Source organism: Peromyscus maniculatus, chromosome 4 (assembly GCF_049852395.1).
Source record: "Peromyscus maniculatus bairdii isolate BWxNUB_F1_BW_parent chromosome 4, HU_Pman_BW_mat_3.1, whole genome shotgun sequence".
Lineage (NCBI taxonomy): Eukaryota > Metazoa > Chordata > Mammalia > Rodentia > Cricetidae > Peromyscus > Peromyscus maniculatus.
In genome coordinates this window covers 96,166,229-96,172,891 of record NC_134855.1, presented here as the reverse complement: position 1 = coordinate 96,172,891, position 6,663 = coordinate 96,166,229, and positions in this window count along the sequence as shown.

The following is a 6,663-nucleotide window of genomic DNA, read 5'->3' as shown; positions in this document are numbered from 1 at the left end:
GAGTAGGAAACAGGGTGGCAGATAGGAGGATGGAAGTAGGAAGTGAAAATATGCCCCAGAGAGGAGCAGGGCTGCTGGGCTGCTTCCTGTGGATGATGCAACAGCTTCTGCCACAGGTGGCACGGGGACTGAAGTGTGAGTGCTGGAAGGTCATCCTCTGGTGCTGGTGATGGGGGTGGAGCCCAGATCTGATGTTTGCCCTGGGGTTCTTTCTATTCTCCCTAATGACAGGTGGGCTTGGGGACACAAAGGAGTGGGACCTCTGACCTCCCTAGATATCTCCAAGCAAGGAAAGGTAAAGCCACCGGGGAGGAAGCCCAGCCTCCCTGAGAAGCGTTATTGTTCTACTCCTTGTCTAGTTCCAGAGGTGGTTTTGTTTCGGTTTTTGTTTTTGTTTTTTGTTATAACCTGCTCCTGTCTCTAGTGTCTCTTTGATCCTGTGTGTAGTGTATAAAAGGTCATAAGCTGTATACACTCAGGGTACCCGGGGATTATACCTATACTATACCTCTAGATCCTTGCATGGAGCATAACACTAAGCATCATTACTTGTTTAATAACCTCTGATCTCTCCCTCATCGTTAGAGACCTATTCAGCACAGGGGGCAGAAGGGTTGGCTGGGAAGCAACTGACTTGCCTTCTCAACCTATACCCTCTTGAGTACCAGGTTCAAAATCTAAAGGACACTAGATTAGTTACTTTTCTGTTGCTGTGATAAAACACCATGACTAAAATCAACTTATGGAAGGAAGAGTTTATTTGACTTGTGGTTCCAAAGGCATAAGAGTCCATCATGGTGGGGAGGCATGGAACCACGGGCAGCGTGGCTGCAGGGGGGACAGGAAGCTGAGAGCGCGTATCTTCAACAGCGAACATGAAAGACAGTAAGTCATCTGGGAATGGCTCCAGGATTTTAACTCCAAAGCCTCGGGGGAAGCACCAGAATTATGTTTTAAGTCTTAATTGCTGTGCCTAAGAGATGCATAAAACAAAAATGCCTCTAACCTGTAAGTCACTTGCTCAAGGACAGACACTTCCTGAAATGCTGGGGCCTATTGCTTGTTTTCACTCCCCTAAACAAGTTTGTTTGACCCAACCACACTGGATGTGATTGATCATATGTAGGCGGGAGGTGCACAGGCAGGAAATAAGTCACGACGTATGCTTGCCTGGTTGGACCTGATGGGAAATACAGAGGCCTTATGGGGTTGCCTTTTTAAGCCTCTGCAAAATGTGACTCATCACCATTTTCTAGGAACCCAGGAATGGACCTGGCTAGAGTCTTATCACCCTGGCCAGTATTTAATTAAAGCTTGCTTCAAATTTGGCTCAAAATTGTAGTAGTGGTCTTAGTCTCGCCTGGTGGGATTAATAGTACTTCCTTAGCAAGGCTCTACCACCTAAACCTCTCCAGACAACACCACCAACTGGGGACCAGGAGTCCAAATGCCTGAGACTCTGGGGGACATTCTTGTTCAAACTCCCACAGACATTGTCAAGAGGGATTGGTCCCCAACTCTTCCCAGTGTCAGGGTTCCTTGGAAGCAGTCCATCTCTTTGGTCTCCCCTGGGAAATCCTGTAACTTCTCTGCCAATCCCAAAGAAAAGTATGTAATGACATACTGATGTACTTTTGTCCAAAAGAGGCCACCCTCTCTTGGTGTTAGTGAAGCAAAAATGGAGTCTGCTCTGATTGGATCTCTCTATCCTTGGGAAGATGAAGCCAATTCTCTCCCTTGGTCTGGGCAGCAGGTGGGAGAGGAGCCCAGAACACTGCCCTGGTACCTGGCTTGGGATTTTTTCTTAGTAAACTGTCTTCACAGACAGTGGAGTTATGATGTCTCAAATATGGACCAGGGACAATTAATTTCACCTCTGCTGCCTTGAGGGGTTCTCTCTGCTGATGAGAACCTAAGGAAGGCCAGGTGTCCCAAGGGCAAACACAATTTAGACAAGACACTAGTGAAAATCCCCCAAGGCTGCTTTCTTCCTAGTTTGTAACACTTGTCTCTGTTCCTTTTACAATGGGAAGGTGCACTGGTGTATGTACTCAGTCTGTAAACACGTGCTAAGGAGTCTCTAAAACAAGACCCAACTGTGCTGGGTTGTCACAGCGCACAGGGCCCTCAACTCCGCACCACCTTTCTGGTTGTCCTGCATCTAGTGTACCTTAGTTCTTGGTTGAGGACTCCCTAGATGCTGCCTCTTCAGCACCTGCCTCTTCTACCTGAATCCCCCTGAGTCCATAATTAGTGAGTAGTAAACTCACTGATGTGCAGCTCAAGTCTCTCTGCATGCACAGGTTGCAGAAGCCAATCTGTTCTGGTATACTCTTTGAACTCACGGCAATCCTCCTGCCATACCTCTCCAGTGCTGGTATTACACGTATTGTTTCCACACTGTCTAGTATATTACTTTTTTGTAAACAGTCATTTTCTGTTCCAACCACCTCATCCCAAATAACCAACTCAGAGGCTGAATATAAATTATAAATGATCGGCCACTAGCTTAGGCTTGTTACTAGCTAACTCTTACATTTAAATTAACCCATTTCTGTTAATCTATATATTGCCACGTGGTTTGTGGCTTTACCTGTCCTCTAGCATGTCTTGCTTCCTGGGCGGCTGGCTGGCATCTCTCTGACTCCACCCCTCCTTCTTCCCATCATTCTCAGTTTAGCTTTCCTGCCTAACTCCCTGCCCAGCTACCAGTCTGTCAGCTTTTTATCAAACAATGAAAGTAATACATATTCATAATGTAGAAAATGATTGTTCCACACTTTTTTCTCTCTGTGTTTGTCAATTTCTCACACACACACTGCAACTCAGAAAAGAGGAGTGTGTGTGTGTGTGTGTGTGTGTGTGTGTGTGTGTGTGTGTGTGTACGTACAGATAAAATGACATAGAGAGAGAATTTGTCTAGGCAAGTCCAGCAAAGGAGAGGACCCCAAAACCTTGGAGGTCCCTAGTCTTCCTCCTACATGCCTGATCCCTCCTGAAGGGAGCCAAGAGAAAAGCACCCTGGACTTCCCCAGCCAGACCCCACTTTACATAAATCAGTTTCCCATCTAACCCTCCTCTGGAGGTTACATTACAAACCCCAGTAACCCCAGGACAGCTTGCCTGGTAACTCCTATTATTCAGCTGTCAGTCGGGCTTTAAAAACCACCCCTTCTCCCCAACGATCCAGTTACTGGCGCTTCGGAGACCATTTCCCCTTACCAGGTGAAACCATGTTGAGGGTGCCTGCCAGCTTTCTGCAGAGGGCTGGCGCTTAGCTTCGCATCCCTCCCACCTTGTCTAGAGGCTCCTCCTCCCTCTCAGCTTCCTGGCCAACGCGTTGCTCTGGGGACCCTCTTTGCAGTGCTAGCTAGCATCAGCCAGCAGAGAACAAACTGGAGTGAGGAGCTGGGAAGGGAAGGAGACCATGGTCCGAAAGGGAGTTTGCTATGCTGTACCACGTATTTGCTCAGAGCCCAAAGGCCAGGGTGCCATACTCCGATGCTGCTGCTGTACATCGGGAGACTCAACCCAGACCCCCCGTTGGCAGGTCCTGACACTTGCTCTGTCCCTGTGCTGATGGAGAAGAAAGGGCAAAGAGGGGAGGGGTCTGCTTTGACAATGATGAGTGGTGGGAGTGACGCTCCTGACCTCTCGGACCTCTTTATCCCAGACGTCCCTTCTCTGGTCCCTCCCACTGGAAGGCTGGGCCTCCTGCTCTTTGACCCTAAAGGTTGAAAGTACCAGAGACCAAGCCACCAATGTCCTTCAGAAAAGTTGCCTGAGGGAGCAGGCTGGGGAGAGGTCCGAGAAAACAACATCATTAGAGCGTTGAGCTTCCCAGCATGCTACAAGTTCCCTGGACTCACTAAGGCTGTCTTCGGGGTCTCCAGCACCGTTCTCCTACAAGGGTGATGCTTAGCTTTCTGTTTTTCAGTTCAGGTCCCCCTGGATAGCCCGGGCTGGCCTCACACTCTTTTGCCTTCGTCTCCCCAGTGCGGGGATTATGGGAGAACATCACCATGCCCAGCTGATTTTTAACCCTTTGTAAGGCAGCAGCCTCCTCTGTGTGCACCCACCCACTCAGTTTAGACACTGGGGTGGTGGCTTCATAGCTCCATAGCTCAGGACTCTGGAGAGCCAGGTTTGGGGTGAAAATCCCATTTTTCTTGGCTTTCTATCTAGCCTTGTGACACAGTTCTTCCATGCATGGCTGGAGTAGAGTGGGTGGCTTTAGTGAGAGCTAGGATCACATCCTCACTCCTCAGGTGGATGGGGGACTCGGCATACTGTTTTGTCCTTCAGTTCTATTTAAGACCCTGCAGTGGCTTGAATAAATATGGTCCCCGCAGGCTCATATTTGAGTGCTCAGTCACTAGAGAGTAGCACTGTTCTAGGATTAGAAGGATTAGGAGGCCTTGTTAGAGGAAGTGTATCACTAGGGGTGGGCTTTGAAGTTTCCAGTGCCCATGCCAGGCCCAGTCTTGCCTTCTCTGCTCCTTTGTTAGTACTGTGGCTGCCATCCTCCCCTCCATGATGATAATGGGCTCAGCCTCTGAAACTGTAAGCCAGCCCCCAGTTCAATGCTTTCTCTGGTAAGAGTTGCTGTGGCCATGGTGTCTCTTCACAGCAACAGAACAGGGACCAAGACAGACCCCAAGAGATGCACTTAGCCAGCCCAGTAGGATGTCAGTGATGAAGAGGAGGAGGAGAAGGGGTCCAGTGCGTGGGAAGCAGTGGTGGGTTCCCCACGCTTTTCTGAGCCCCGGTCCTTTGCCTCCCCACCGGTCCTTCGCCTCCCCACCGGGGCATGGGTCCGGTCCTCTGACGTCTCACTTGGCCGAGCCTTCTTTTGGCTCCAGTGTCTCTTGTTGAGCTTTATTAGGTCCTGGTAGGATGGGACTCCCAGCCACCCTTGCCCCTCTTCTCTGTCTTTCCCCTCCTCTCTGTCCTCTGGAATTAGGATTTCCTCCCGCGAGCAATCGCAGACCGCGGCCCGGCCCTCTGCATACCTGCTCCATTCTTCACCTCTGTCAGATGGGTTCTGAGCAAGCAAAGGCAATAATAGATAGTAAAGGTATAAGGAGCCTGGCATGGTGGCGCATGGCTGCCATCCCAGCTTTTGGAAGATGGAGGTGGGAAGATCAGGAGGTCATCTTTGCCTAGGTACAGAGTTTGAAGTCAGCCTGCTACACACAAGGCACTATCTCAAAAAGGGGGGGGGGGGAAGCAAGAAAAAGAAGCCGGGCAATGGTGGCACATGCCTTTAATTCTAGCACTTGGGAGGCAGAGGCAGGCGGATCTATGTGAGTCTGAGGCCAGCCTGGGCTACAGAGTGAGTTCTAGGACAGCCAGGGCTACACAAAGAAACCCAGTCTCGAACCCCACAAAAAAAAGAAAAAGAAGAAGAAGAGAGAAAGAAAGAAAGAAAGAAAGAAAGAAAGAAAGAAAGAAAGAAAGAATGAATGAAAGAAAGAAAAGAAAGTGTTAAAGATGGCGCAGCAGTTAAGAGAACGTGATGCTCTTGCAGAGGACGGGGTTTGGTTTCCAGCACCCACAGGGTGGTTCACACCCATCTTTAACTCCAGTTTCAGAGGATTCTACCCACTCCTAGGACCTCTTCAGGCACCAGGCACACACATGGTACACAGACATACATGCAGGCAAAACACCCACACACATAAAGCAAAAATAAATAAATATAAAAAATAACAAAGGAAATCAAAGTAAATAAATGAAAATTTAGAAACAAAAATGGCCGACGACACGTAAGCCTGGGAGCACCAGTTCCATAAACATGTATCTTAAAGCAGATGGGCAGGTGGGGATGACTTAGCCCAGCGCTCTGGTTGGCCACACCTTTCTCTATTGCAGCTCCTGTAGGCCTTGGCAGGGACTGGTTCCTTTCACTGATTTCTGCTACCCCCTCTCTCCCTCCTCCCCTCTCTTGCTCTCAGTTTTCTCCCAAATTCATCTTCTGTAAAATCTTTGCTGCCAGTCCTCTAGAAAATACAGAGTCCTACTGGTCGTGGTAGCACCTGCTGGTAGGATTTGCTGAAGGAGGCAGAGGCAGGGGGATCACCCGTTCAAGGCCAGCCTGGGCTACACATTTTAAAAGGGGGCTGGCATGGGCTCAGTGGTTAAGAGCTGAGTTCAATTCCCAGCACCCACATGGCAGCTCACAACTGTAGCTCCAGTTCCAGGGGACCTGATACCCATGGCAAAATACCAATGCACATTAAAAATATACAGATTCCTCAGCCTGGTATTCCAGGGGCATCTCTGCAATCCGACCCAAACTCACCTGCCCACCCTTACACATTTAAATCAAAGTGAGGATGATAGACAGTTTGATGGAGGGGTCTGCCTCTGCTTCCCAGACAAGCTTTTCAACTCCGTACTTTATTCGAGCTTCCTTCCCTCTCTGGGCCTGAGCTGTTTTATTATTTTTTTTTACTTAATAAAAAATTCCCCATTCTTCTAGGCCCGAATCAAAAACCTTTGCGTTCTGAATTTTTCTGCACCCATCAGCAGTCATTATCCCTAAAAAATGAACACTATTCACGCTTGCTTTCCATTATTCGCATGTGGAGCGGAGTCTCACTGAGGTCAGGCCCCAGAAGTCTGGCACTTAGTCCAGTACCTGGCACATAGTAGGTGTTC